We start from the raw sequence: 14930 nt of genomic DNA, 5'->3' as shown, positions 1-14930 counted from the left end.
ACTCGGGCGGTAAGAACTCGGCGCGGAAGCGATCGGTGAAGTCTGCCATCGACTGGAAGGCCGGCTGACAGCGTCTCCATCGCGCCGCGCTCAACAAGTGCCACGGGGATTACCTGCGCTAGCACCACGTCGTCTGGGGAACCCAGTGCCGTCTGATAATCCTCGAGTTCTTCCAAGAACTCGTGGACTGACTTCACGTCCGTGTAGCCGGAAAAGGAGGGAACCTCTACATTTATCCGCGGACGCGAGACTGTCGCCGCAGCTGTGGCTTGGTTGGCGCTAGCCACCGAACCGAGCTGACGGGTGAACACCGACAACATTTCGTTCATCAGCCTCATCAGGGCGGCCACATCGGTAACCTGCGCAGACTCTACCGCGTCATTTACCTCACTTCCGGACGCACTGGCATCCGAAGCGGCGGCCCTATCTGGCACGTCTTTTCTCGGAGGCATTGCACACAACAACTAAGGCCGGCCGGGAGCCTACACGCGCACGACTACCACCTTGTCCGCATCAAGAGGCTCGTCACAAAGGCTAAACACTTCATAAAACTAACATATGCACAAAAAAAACTAAAACACAAACCGCCCTACACTAAAAAACACACACATAACCCAAAACAAAATTAACACACTGTACAAACACTACTATACTACACTCCGCGTCATCTACACACACGATAGCCCTAAACTCAAAATGGCGTCGCGCCTAACACACAAAGGACCGGCCCGTCGTGTTGCCGTGCGCTGCCACGTTGGCAGAGAAATCGTCCACATGGGTGCTAATTCAGCCCCAGTTGGGTGCCAGTTGTGGGCGATTCCTCTGCCCGAGGGATGCGCACGACAAATACACAGCGGGCCGTGTAACAAACATCTTTAATCTCACAGGGATCGTCGAAGTTGGTGCTAGGTCGTCGTCCGGGGGGCTGCAGCCTGCGGGTCGTCTTCCGTGCAGAAGCTCCAGGCGCGAAGCAGGAACGAAGAGGCAAGGACCAAGGGAAAGCGACGGCGGCGCGTGGTTTCCTTTATAGCCCCCTCGCGCGGGACCGGTTATCCCCGAACGAGCGGGGAGAAGGAAACAGGCACCGCGCAGGGAGAATTGGGAAGTGGCGCGGCCTTCGAATGCGCGGCGCGCCATGGGCCCTACAAACTTAAGAATGTTACGTTAAGCAAAATTTTCACGCAAGCTATGCCGGTATCGGTCAAGGACCCACTTCTGATTGTCAGTTATTTTAATGCTCAGAGCAGGCTCTGGGGGTATCCCCGAAAGAACACATGTGGGAGGAAGCTTGCGGAACTTCTCTCTACACTCGGACTCACTCTCCACACCGACCCCACCAACCCAACACGTGTAGGAAATACGATTCAACGCGACACTTGCCCAGACCTCACCTTTACACGCAACATATGCCATGCCGACTGGCTGAACACAGAGGAAACTCTTGGTAGCGATTACTGTATAATCTTCACAACCATCTACACGCGTCCACTGAAACGCCCACAAACACAAGCTTGTGTCCCGGACTGGACCAAATTCCGCACCTCTCTGTCTATCGCAGACCCCCTCCAGTCGGGATATGACACCTGGTACAAATCACTCACATCTGCACTGAAACAACACGAAAGGCAGATACAGCTCACGGAAACGCAAACGGACGTAGACAACCACCTCCTACATTTTTGGGAGGCCCGCCGCAGCCTCACCAAAAGATGGAAAAAACAGAAACATAACAAACGCCTCAAAAAACGCATTCTCGAACACGCACATCAAGCCGCGGAATATGCTGCTCGGCTAGCCGACACTAACTGGGTAGACAGGTGCAACACGGCGGCGCGCCAGATGTCTGGTCGTAATGCGTGGCGCCTATTCCGCGCGCTCATCGATCCAACACGAACACGCACAAACCCAACGCCACTTACAGAAAGTCATGCACAACTTTACAGAAACGACAACACAGCTAGCGCACGCACTCAGGGACCGATACCTGTGCACCACCAAGGGCCCCCGGGCGGTCGCCTACTCGTATGCAGGGAAAGAGAACACGGAGCTGGACACTCCGTTCCAGCTCCACGACTTCCGGGCGGCCTTAAGCAAGATGAAACGCGGCACTGCACCCGGGCGCGACAAGGTTACGGTCAAGCTTTTGGCCAACCTTCCCGATGCAGCTTATGTCGTGCTTCTCAAATACATCAATAGTATTTGGGACGGAGACACTCCTCTCCCTCTCGATTGAAAGTCGGCTATAGTCACCTTTATCCCGAAAACCGGCAAACCTATTGATGTGGGGAACCTTCGCCCCATCTCTCTCACCTCTTGTGTCGGCAAGCTCATGGAGACAATGGTGCGCGATAGACTCTCAGAATTTCTCGAAAAAGAGCACATTTTCGCGGACACCGTGTTCGGTTTCCGCCCTCAAAAATCAGCACAGGATATACTCCTTCAGCTCCACCACGACATAATAGATCCTGTCGAACGCCCCCATAATGTCTACGTGGTCCTGGCCTTGGGCCTTAAAAGCACATTTGACAATGCGAAGCACGAAGTAATCCTCGATCACCTCAGTCACAGCAACTGTGGTAACAAAACATTCAATTACATAAAACAATTCCTTACACACCGCCAAGCCTACATACGCATACAAGATGCGGAACACGGGCCATACGCCATCGGCTCGAGGGGAACACCTCAAGGCACTGTCTTGTCTTACCTCCTCTTCAATTTAGCCATGCTTCATCTTCCCTTCAAATTGGCTTCTCTTCCCGGGATACATCACGCACTTTACGCGGATGATATCACAATCTGTGCCACGCAAGGTAACCTGGGCCAAATGGAGTCCTGCCTGCAGGCAGCGGCGACCGTAGTCGACTACGCGACCTACTGCGGACTCCAGTGCGCCCCAGCTAAATCTGAATTTGTGCACGTACGTCCATCCCCTCGAGACACAACTCTGCTTCGCATCAGTCTCCCCTCGGGACCGATCCGGGAGGCCAAAGAGATCCGCGTCCTTGGCCTCTTCATACACCATCAACGCAGAGGTGACACCACTCTGGCAAAACTTCTCATGGTGGGAGGCCAGATGGGCCGTATGGTCCGCCGGGTCTCAAACAAGCGGTGCGGATTACGAAGCAAGGATGCACTGCGGCTTGCCCATGCTTTTGTAACGAGCAGAATCCTCTACTCGACACCCTACTTGTACCTGCGCAACCACGATGAAGATCAATTAGAGGCCATCCCCTGGAAAGTCATCAAGCGGGCTCTCGACCTTCCGGTCAGCACGTCTAACCAGAGACTTCTGGCTCTGGGCGTGGTTAACACCTTCCGGGAGCTACGAGAAGCCCACTTACTAAGCCAATACACGCATCTTACACAGACCACGTCCGGTCGCAGCCTCTTGGTCCGGCTACACATCAAACACGATTACCACATTGAAGAAAGGGTGAGAGTGCCAGAACTCTGGAGACGCGCCCTACGGGTCCGACCCCTTCCACGCAACATGTCCAAAGAAGACCATAACGGTCGTCGCCAGGCGCGCGCGGAAGCGTTGGAGCGATACTATGGTCACCAGCAACACGTGTATTATGTGGATGTTGCCGGCCTTTACCATCGGGGGTGGTATACGGCTGCAGTCGTACACAACACAAAGACGGTTAACGGGCTAACTTTCCAAGCCTACAGCACACCTCACGCGGAGGAGATTGCTATCGCTCTGGCTCTCAGTATTCCCAATTCAAAACACATCATCACCGACTCGCGAGCGGTCTTTCGGAATTGTAGGCTGGGATGGGCTCCCCCGCTTGCCCGGCGTATACTGCAATCTAGCTGCCGATACATAGACCCAACTCCGCATAATCTCATTTGGACACCCGGTCACCAGGGACTCAGGGGAAACGAACAGGCCGATCAGGCCGCCCGCGCACTCTCTCCCCGGGCTATCTCTCTGTCCTTGGAAGCCTACTCCCAATCAGACAATCTGGACCTTACATTCATAGACATCACCGATTACTACAAGGAGGAGCACAGGCGCTAACCGGCCCCTTGTAAGGGACTGGATCGCGCTGACGAGCGCCAAAATTTTCTCATCAAAATTTTTAACAATAGTCGTGCCCCGTTAATATGACCCCCGTTAATATGGACGAGCCGGATTATGGACAGTTTTTCTGGGGACGAAACATTTTCAATGTATTTATGCCTTGTTAATATGGAAACTCGCTGTCCGGACAATGAACAGGGGAAGAATGCAGGCGCCCCACTTGGGCCCATGTATTTTTGTCTCGTTAATATGGACAGTGCTTGAAAAAAAGCAGAGTAGTCCGAACGCAAGTTAAAAAAGGACGCGCCGCCCGTGAACCTGCGCGACAGCCGATACGTCGGGATGCCTGAACGAGTCCTGTGGGGTTGGAAAGAACTAAAGCGGGCGTGTCGCCGTTCTAAGGGAGGGGGGAGGGGGGATGGAGGGGAGCGCAAGAGCGGAGAGGAAAGTACATAGCAAACCGAGGGTCAGCGTAAGAAAGGCCCCGAAAGGGGGTACCAGGAGATTTCTGGGTGCAGCGGAAGTGCCGCCGCAGTCGGGAAAACAGCAACATGTGGTTGCAATAAATTCTGCTGAACGTGAACAGAGAGGCCGGTAAAAGCGTAAGAAAGAAATGACAGGAAGAAAGACAAGTGCCTACAGTGGCGGTGGAAACTGAAGTTTTCTTTCCCAGAGCGCAATGTGTGTTCCATGAAGCCGTTAACGCTTTTCGGTGAGAGTTAAGACACTCACAAAGCAGAGTGACAAAAGAAAGGCGACGTACGAACACGCAAATGGGACCGAACGTCCCGTACTGGCCGCGCTTCCCTCTCATGCTCCTGGTTTTCATCCCTGTTGCGCTGCTGAACTACCAAACTTTGCACACTAGGCGGTCCGTATGTCGGCTTCGCTTTGAGTCAACGATGCGGCCTTGACAAGGTCTGAGCTCTTCGTAGTCGGCTAGCCGTCGTTCTAAACTGTACTTCAGCTTGCAGTGTTTGTTTTATGGGAACACATAAAAACGGCGCCAAGAAGATGGGATGTTCGATAGCCCTCTGCATAGCAGCTTGGCAACTTGACTCCCTCGCTTTCTTACAGAAACAGTACAAGGCAAACAAAAAGAATCAGAAGAACGGAAAGGCAGAAAGGTTAGCTAGGCAAAAAAGTGCACAGCATCAGGAGCCTGTAGCCCTCAACTTTAGTCTGGCTTTTGGCATGGCGGGAGTTAAACGCAAAAGCACAGAGCTGGAGGTAGGCGCGAAGAAATCTGTGAATAAGAGCGGCAAAAGCCATCTCAGTCAACCCAAGCTGCGAGGGACTAGTATAGACAGCTCAGCTGTTTCCTCGCCTCAGGAGAATCTCAAGCAGCTACTTAGCGGCTACTTAGCTCAGTGAAGAGGCCATTTAGGAAGTGGCGGTGAGTAGAGAATCAGACGCTGATTCATTGGCCAGTGAGGAGTTCGTGCTCGAAAGTTAGACCAACACAAAGCCCGACATCACGGGTGTCATGATAAGCGAGTCGCTTCAGACTGCACTAAAATGTTTTAAAGACAACAATGACAAGGATAATGCACTCAAAATGTCCGGTGTTCTGTAAAATTTTGAGTCCAGTGCACACCGTTATGTAAAAAAGCAGTCGTTAACTACAATGCTCTTTTCTCAATAAAATCCGTTTTGTTTTTATTGATGACTCGTTATTATGGATGACTCGCTTTAGTTTTGGTCGGAAACCAAAGTGTCCATATTAACGAGGCACGACTTTACAGTACTTTGCCCGGCGGTGCTTAAACATTTCAACCCGTCCTTTGATGGTGCGTGCCAGTACTGTGGGAAGGTGGCTGACACCTTCCACGTGGTCTGGGCGTGCCAGTCAAACCCATCCATTCCCCTCAACCCCAACCCAACTAGGGAGGACTGGGAGGCGGCCCTGCTCGGCTGTCAAGACCTCAAGGCTCAAAAGGCCTTGGATCAACGGACGCGGGCGGCGTTGCTTGCCAATGGGGCCCCGGAATAGGGGCTCCACCAATTATTGTGAGGGGAGGAGAGCGATACGTCTCTAAACCAAACACCTCTGTAACCATTTAATTGTTATTTAAAAATGTTTTAACCACCACCACCCCAGGTGGTCGAAATTACTCCGTAGGCATCCACTACGGCTTTCCACTTTCACTCCCACCTTCCTCCCTTGCCTTACGGAGTGGTTGAGGTGTCCACAGAAAAGAAGTGAGACAGTTACCGCATCTTTTCCCTTCCTATAAATCAATCTAGATATTTTAGGAAAACGTAGCGCAAAGAAGACAAGGACAAAAAGAGAAGGAAACACACACGAGCGCTTACTCACAACTGATTTTTTATTCGAAAAGCAAACAGAATTAGCCAAATAGACAAAGCCAAATAGCCAATTAGCCAATTAGCCAAAAGCCAATTAGCCAAATAGACAAAGCTATTCAAAAGAATCTAGATGGCTTTTCATTGAGTATTTTTCGTTACGTTGATGATTATTTAGTCCTTCTCCCTTCCAATCGGTTTAATCTTTCTGTTGTTAATATTTTAAAGGTTTTCAAAGAAAGTGCTCATGGTTTGAACTTTACTTTTGAGTTGCCCAATGATGATGTTCTACAATTTCTTGACTTATCTCTTCATTTTGGGAATAAGCATGTGTGTTGGGGTTATCACCCTAGATCATCTAAGCCTTTACTACATTTTCGCTCCGGACATTCCAAAGTGGTGAAAAACGCAATTGTCTCGTCTTGTTTGCGCTCTGCTTTAATTAAATCTTGCGAGCATAAAATTTGTGAAAGTTTTCTCGATCAAGTCAATAGATTGAGCAATTCTGGTTATCCGCTTTCCTTAATCAGTAGCAGATGCGATAAACTCCTGCTTTGGGTGAAGGGAAAGGACACAAAAAAGTCTAAGTGTTGCAGCAATAGAAGGAAACCAGTTGTTCTGCCGTACGTGCACCGTTTTTTACATGGCTTGCGGAATGTCGCCAATCGCTATGATGTAGGCACAGTAATGTCAGCCCCCACGAAATTGTCAGGTGTGTGTGCCTTGGTAAGAAGAAAGGCAGACGCGTTAAAAAGTGAGCATCGCTGCTATGTCAACCATAAATCTAGGTTTGTACAGTGCAGAACGCAGGTAATCTACAAAATTCCTCTTTCTTGTAAAAAATTCTACATAGGGCAGACTGGCCGTTGTCTGAATATCCGGCTCTTCGAACATAGAAATTCTTTAACCCCTACATCACAAGATAATTTGCCTAAACATTGCACGAAGTGTAAATGCCGCCCCATTTTCGATAAAACTATCATTCTTGGCACATCGCGCAATCAACGCACACGAGAAATTATAGAGGCATACCATATCATGAAAGGAGGGGACAAGTGTGTTAGCGAAGCTTCTATTAACTTAACAAAAGTAGAGATTACATACCTAGAATCAGTGGTCAAGTAGTTTTTTCACGTGTGTATCTTTGCAGACTTGCCTTTCTCCACATTTTTGTCAATTTCTTGTCAATCTCACCACTTTATTAGATGTATTTGATAATATATTGTATCCTATATATTCTGTTTGCTTTTCGAATAAAAAATCAGTTGTGAGTAAGCGCTCGTGTGTGTTTCCTTCTCTTTTTGTCCTTGTCTTCTTTGCGCTACGTTTTCCTAAAATGCGAATGCACCAACTCGCCCAATTTAGCATTCTTGTGCAATCTAGATATCTTCCAGCACTTTCACATACAGCTCGTCTATCCCCAGATTTCGCAATGCCTGCATCACCGCCGAGGTTTCAACAGAGGCAAATGCTTTTTCGTCATAAATTAGTGCTATGTATAAGGGCTGGTTGTATTCCGAGCATTTTCCCATCCCCAGGTTAATAGTATGAATTTGGTCGATAGTAGAGTACCCTTTCCAAAAACCTGTTTGAGCTTTTCCTTGATTGGATTTATTAGCGATTATCTTAGCAAATACATTATATATGAAACAGCTACTAAGCTTATTGGCCTGTAATTTTGCAATTGCTTAGTGTCCCCTTTCTTATAAATTAAGATAATTCGTGCGCTCTTCTATGCTTCTGGTACCGTCGATGACACAAGGCAGTGCGTATACTGAGTGGCCAGTTATTCTTGTACGATATATCCCGTCTTACAAGAAATCTATAGTTACCTGATCATCTCCAGCTGCTTTTCCTCTTTTCATAGTTTCTAGCGCTTTCTTAACTTCGTCCTTCGTCGCTGGCGGAACGTCTCACTGTCTTTCACTAATGCCTATCTTATTATTGTCCTGACTACTTCGGCTACTCCATACATTAGGATAGAGCTCCTCGGCTACTTTAGTATCCTGTCCATATTCGCGATGGCATTGCCCGCCTTGTCCCTTAGCACAATCATCTGATTTTTGCTTATGCATAATTTCTTTGTCAACTCTTTAAGGCTTCCCCTGTCCTTTACAGAATGCCCAATTTTATGCGTTATAAGGTAATGTAAGGTTTATTTTTCAGTCAAATACATGGCTCTGGAGAAGGGTAAAAAGCTGCAACTGCGCCTTGACGAAGCTCCCAACCCTTATACTGCTTCGGCTAGCGGTTATTCAAAAAAAGAAAAGTTGAAAACCACAGATTATGCAACAACTACAAATATATGTCAACACTCTTGGCTATACTTCGTTATATCTTTCACTTTACGGTTAGTGGGGACCTCTAATATCTCCGGCAGTTCTATCTGGTCTGTTGGGTTCGAAGCTTTCATACTTTGGCGTTTCTTAACCAAAACATTCGTCTCCTTAGAGAGTTTACCGGTATCTTCTTTAGCTATTCTACCGCCTACTTAAAGCGCACTCAGTAATGGTATTTATGAAGTTATGTTCATTGATTTAGGCTAACGTCGTCATATTCTGTTAGAGCTGAATATTTATTTTGTAGTCAGATCCCAAACTATTCTGCCCCTCCTCTCACCGCTGTTTCGTTATGAACCTTTCTTATTAATCTATTTCGCTGCCTCTTCACCATCATCATCAACATCATCAGCCTGACTATACCCACTGCAGGGCGAAGGCTTCTCCCATATTTCTCCACTTAACCCGGTTCTGTGCTATCTGCATCCACTTCACCCCTGCGAACTTCTTAACTTCATCCGCCTTCCTAACTTTCTGCCGCCCCCAGCTTCGCTTTCCTTCCCTTGGAATCCAGTTTGTTACCATAAGCGACCATCGGTTGTCTTCTCTTCGTACTACATGTCCTGCTCATGACCATTTCTTCTTCTTAATTTCCACTAGAATGTTGGTAACCAGAGTTATTTCTCTGACCCACTCTGCACGCTTCCTATCTCTTAATGTTACCCCTAGCATTTTTTGCTCCATAGCCCTCTGGGTTGTCCTCAACTTAAGTAGAACTCTCTTGGTTAGCCTCCACGTTTCAGCCCTATAGGTGAGTACAGGTAAGATGTAACTGTTATATATATACTTTCCTCTTTAGCGATACCGGTAAGCTGCTCGTCATAATCTGCGAGTGCTTGCCAAATGCGCTCCATCCCAATCTTATTCTTCTTGTTATTTCCTTTTCAAGATCTGGATCTGCTGTTACTACCTGTCCTAAGTAGACATATTCGCCTACTACTTCAAGTACTTCGCTACCTAATGTAAACTGCCGTTTCTTTCCGAGGGTGTTGCACAATACCTTAGACTTCTGCATATTGATTTTCAAGCCTACCTTTCTACTTTTCCTGTCTAGGTCACCAATCATTATTTGCACTTCATCCCCCGAGTTCCTTAGCAAGGCAATCTCATCAGAAAATCGCAGATTACTGAGGTATTCTCCATCTACTCTTATCCCTAACTGCTCCCTTTCCAAGTCTCTGAATACTTCCTCTAAGCAAGCTGTGAATAGTACTGGGGAGATTGTGTCTCCTTGCCTAACACCTTTCTTTATGGGAATTTTGTTACTTTCCGTATGCAGAAGTATGGTAGCTGTGCAGCCACTATATATATATATATATATATATATATATATATATATATATATATCTTCCAACACTTTCACGTACGGCTCGTCTACCCCCTGATTTCGCAATGCCTGCATCACCGCCGAGGTTTCAACTGAGTCAAATGCTTTTTCGTAATCAATGAATGCTATGTATAAGGGCTGGTTATATTCCGAGCATTTTTCTATCACCTGATTGATGGTATGGATATGATCGATAGTAGAGTACCGTTTCCGAAAACCTGCTTGATCTTTTGCTTGATTGCAGTCTAAGGTTGGCCTGATTCTATTAGCGATTACCTTAGTAAATACCTTGGGCGCGGCGGAACCAGCGTAGGCATGTGGTCTCACAAGCTTCTCTTCTGCCTTGTGCAGGTTTATTTTTTACCCAGTTCTGCCGCATGAACGACTGCAATAAATGGATCACCAATCGACACGTGTTTTCTGGCTGCACCGTCACCTTTGGAGCCTCTTCTTTTTGATTGTCCATTCCCGCGTGACATCAAGCCTGGAACGACACCTAGCCACCACTTGACCTTGTCCGAATCGCCTTTAAAAGAACGTCAACAGGAATTTGTCTTCAGTGGGCGCGGCGGAACCAGCGTAGGCATGTGGTCTCACAAGCTTCTCTTCTGCCTTGTGCAGGTTAGTACCGATTACTGTTCTGTTAAAAGTGATTGCCGCTGTCTTCTGGTCCTGCCATGCCCACAGCAGTTCGTTGAAATTGCCTACAATGCTTTTTTTATGTGCAAACTGCTCCTATGTGGAGACGTTGAAACTAATCCCGGTCCGGATACTAATGAAATGCTGAAAGAATTACTTGAAGGGCAAAAAGGCCTAGCCACTGAAGTGACTGCTTTGAGAGAGCAACAGAGCAATATGGAAAAACTCATGAATGATATGAGACTAAGGTTTACAGCCTTGGAGAAGCAGACAAACAGGATTGACACTCTAGAACAAACAATATATGAACTCCAGGCGAAAATAACTGATTTAGAAGACAGGAGCCGCCGCTCGAACCTTATTGTTTTTGGAGTAAAAGAGGAAGCCGGGGAATCTGAGGCTGACTTGAAAAAGAAGGTTCTAACTGAAGTTTTTGCAGGAAAGCTTAAAGTATCTTGCAGTTCTGTGGGCAGAATACACAGGCTGGGCAAAAAGGCAACAAACCGCCCTGTAATTGTGTTCTTCCAGGACTATAACGAAAAGCAAGAACTCTTTAAAAACTGCAATAAACTAAAAAGCAGTAATATTTCAATACAGAACGATTATTCACGAAACACACTTAGCAAGAGTAAATTACTATGGGACAGCGCAAAAACAGAAAGGGATGAAGGGAAAAAAGTTACCTTGATAAATGACAAGCTGCGAATCGAAAAAATGCTTTACACCTCGGTTGACAGCGATAACAGCAGAATTCAACTCGGTGATAAAAACAGTTATCAAAGCAAAGACTGACTTTCACAACCTCGTGTTAAGGAATTTCGCTTACTTAATAATAATGCACGTAGTGTTGTAAATAAATCGGAGGCTTTGGAGGCTATCTTGTTGATTCACAATCCACACGCCGTAGTTGTAACCGAGACTTGGCTGCGAGATGATATTGATGATGAAACTGTTTTCCCCCGCTCTTACCAAGTTTTTCGTCGTGACAGAGCAACACGTGGAGGGGGAGTTGCGGTCCTGGTGAATCAAAACACAGAGGCACACACGTTGCACCAAATAGCTAACCATGAAAGTGTAACTTTAAAACTGTCGTACGGGGGTAGATCGCTCGTGCTTTTTGCTGTATACAGACCACCTGACTCACCACCTCAATATTTATGTGATCTGGCCGATCACATGTCTAAATTTCGCCGTGATAAAATATACCTTGTCGGTGATTTTAATCTCCCAAATATTGACTGGAATAGTCCCTTCCCTAGTACAAACAATGACATAAATGCTTCATACATGTGTGATATTATGCTGATGCATAATTTGCAACAGGGAGTTAAGCACCCAACGCGCATACACGGTGAAGCTGCATCTATTCTCGACCTCGTCTTTCTCAGCCAAGAAGCAGAACGTTTTACTGTTTCAGTTGAAACTGGGTTATCTGATCACTGCATGGTGGTTTTTACTTGTCCCATTCAACAAAATGTCGATAGTGAACCAGCAAAAATTATTTCCGTGAAAAACTTCTCCAGAGCTAATGATGAAAGTGTGTTAGATTATTTCAGCTTACGCCTTGACATATTTTGAGGCACTAATGTTGATGAACTCTGGAATAAATATAAAGAAATCTGTACGTACTGCATTGATAACTACATTCCTAATAGAACAAAGAAAACGTGTAAAAAACTCCTTGGATCACGCGAGAAATAATACATTTGAAAAAAAAAAAAATCAAACGACTGAAGCGTGGGGGTGCCTGTCGAAACATAGTTAAAATACATCAGGCTAACTTCACAAGCGCTTTGCTGCAGGCTAAACAAAATTACTTTCAGTATAGCCTGCCAAATTTCCTTCGTGACTCACCACAAAAGTTCTGGAAATTTTTATCGAAAAAGAAAAAAAAAACAATTACGCGCATTTCATATCAAGGTGTGCAGCTTGCTGATAAATCGCAAATCTCTGAGGCATTCAATAAGTATTTTCAGAGTGTGTTTTCCCATCATGGTTTATTTGTTCAACCCAGTACCATATCTCCCAACTCGACCCCCGACATTGTTTCTTCATCTGGCGTATTCTCCATGCTACTCAACCTCAAAACTAAAGCGTCCGCTGGACCTGACGGAATACCAAATATTTTTTTGCGCCATTATGCAGAAGCCATCACAGAGTTCCTGGTTGTTATTTTCCGCAAATCATTTGAAACAGGAAACATTTCTTCCGACTGGAGGAAAGCGCGGATTGTGCCCGTGCTGAAAAAGGGTGATCCTGCCTTGATTGCTAATTATCGTCCTATATGAACAACTTCCACATGTTGCAAACTTGCTGAGCATATCATAGCTAACTACATAACTACATTTCTAAACGATAACAAGGAGCTTACCCCCCATCAGCACGGGTTTCGAAAAGGCTTTTCCACTGTCACTCAGCTAACTTCTGTCATTCATACTTTTGCAAGTGTACTAAATAGCGCTGGTCAAATGGATGTTATTTTTTTAGACTTCAGGAAAGCCTTTGATGTTATTTCTCATGAAAAACTAATTTACAAACTTCAACTTATTGGTCTTCCTAATTTCATAATTCGTTGGATTTCCTCATACCTTTCTCCCCGCACACAATTTGTATGTATTGATGATTGCTATTCAAACCACCTGCCGGTCACTTCAGGCGTCCCACAGGGAAGCGTCCTCGGACCTCTCCTCTATTTGATATATATCAATGACATTACAAACGTTATAACTACCCCTGTTCAAATTAGACTATTTGCAGATGACTGCGTTTTATTTCACCAAATTACTTGCCAAGATGATCAAGTTTTACTAAACTCCAATCTTCAGAACATACATGGTGTAATAAATGGGACATGAAGCTAAATTTAGAGAAAACAGTATACATGAAGATAACTAACAAAAAGGCTTCCTTCTCATTTCCTTACAATATTTCATCTCACCTTCTGACCGAAGTCAGCGAGTACAAGTATCTAGGAGTTACAATAACGAAAAACCTTAGCTGGAATAAACATGTATCAAACGTATGCTCCTCAGCCTTTCGTAAACTCTGCTTTCTTAGACATAAACTAAAACTTGCCCCACCTGTACTTAAAAAATTAACCAACTTTTCAATAATAAGGCCATCACTAGAATATGCGTGCACCGTCTGGGATCCCTACACTAAACGTAACATCGAGGCCCTTGAAATGATTCAACGCAAAGCCGTCCGTTTTATTTTTTCAAAGTATCGTGTAAATGACTCGCCGACGACCCTCATGATAACTCACGGTATTGAAACATTACAGCTGTGCCGGAAAATTCAAAGACTGAAACTACTTTTCTTACAAAAAAACCTTAAACTGTCTATGAATGCAGACCCCTTCCTTAAACCTAACACTACGCGCCAAACACGAAATCATCATGCACAATCATTAACCCCTTACAGTGCTAGGATTAACGCTTTTAAGTACTTTTTTTCCACGCACTGTTGAGGAGTGGAACAGGTGTCCGCCAGATCTTTTAACCAGAGCTGATTCTTTTGACTCAATGTTTTCTTCACAGCATTTAATTTGAGAGCCATTTATTTCTACGTTTACTTTTTGTATTTTGCATCTGAGCCTTGTATTTATTGTTGTATTTTGTCTTACAATTAGTATTTAACATTTTTCAATTTTGTAAATCCTGTTCTTTTCGCATATATTATGTATTCGCCCCTCCTGCTTGGGCCTACTGTAGGCCTGCAGTATGTTCTAAATAAATAAATACGTAACAGACAGTAAGTGATTGGTCTGTAATTTTTAAGGTCCTTAGAGTCCCCTTTCTTATGAATGAAGATAATGTTTGCATTCTTCCATGGTTCCGGTACCGTCGATGACATCAGGCACTGCGTATACAGGGTAGCCACCTTTTCTAACACGATACCCCTCCCGTCCTTCTGCAAATCTGTAGTTATCTGATCCTCTCCAGCTGATTTCTTGCTTTTCATAGTTTCTAATGCTTTCTTGACCTCGTCCATCGTAACTGGTGGAACGTCTGACTGTTTTTCCCTACCGCCAATCTCCATACGGTCCTCACTATTTTGGCTATTGTAGAGATCTGTATAGAACTCCTCGGCTACTTTGACTATCTTGCCCATATTCGTGACGACGTTGTCCTCCTTGTCCCTTATCGCATACATCTGGTTTTTGCCTATGCCCCATTTCTTCTTACCGCTTTAAGGCTTCCCCCGTTCTTTACAGCATGCTCAATTTTCTCCATGTTATACTTCCTTATATCGGCCACCTTGCGCTTATTGATTAGCTTTGATATCT

Source organism: Amblyomma maculatum, chromosome 5, assembly GCF_055883805.1.
Source record: "Amblyomma maculatum isolate TAMU_Amacu chromosome 5, ASM5588380v1, whole genome shotgun sequence".
NCBI lineage: Eukaryota > Metazoa > Arthropoda > Arachnida > Ixodida > Ixodidae > Amblyomma > Amblyomma maculatum.
This window is presented reverse-complemented; position numbering follows the sequence as displayed.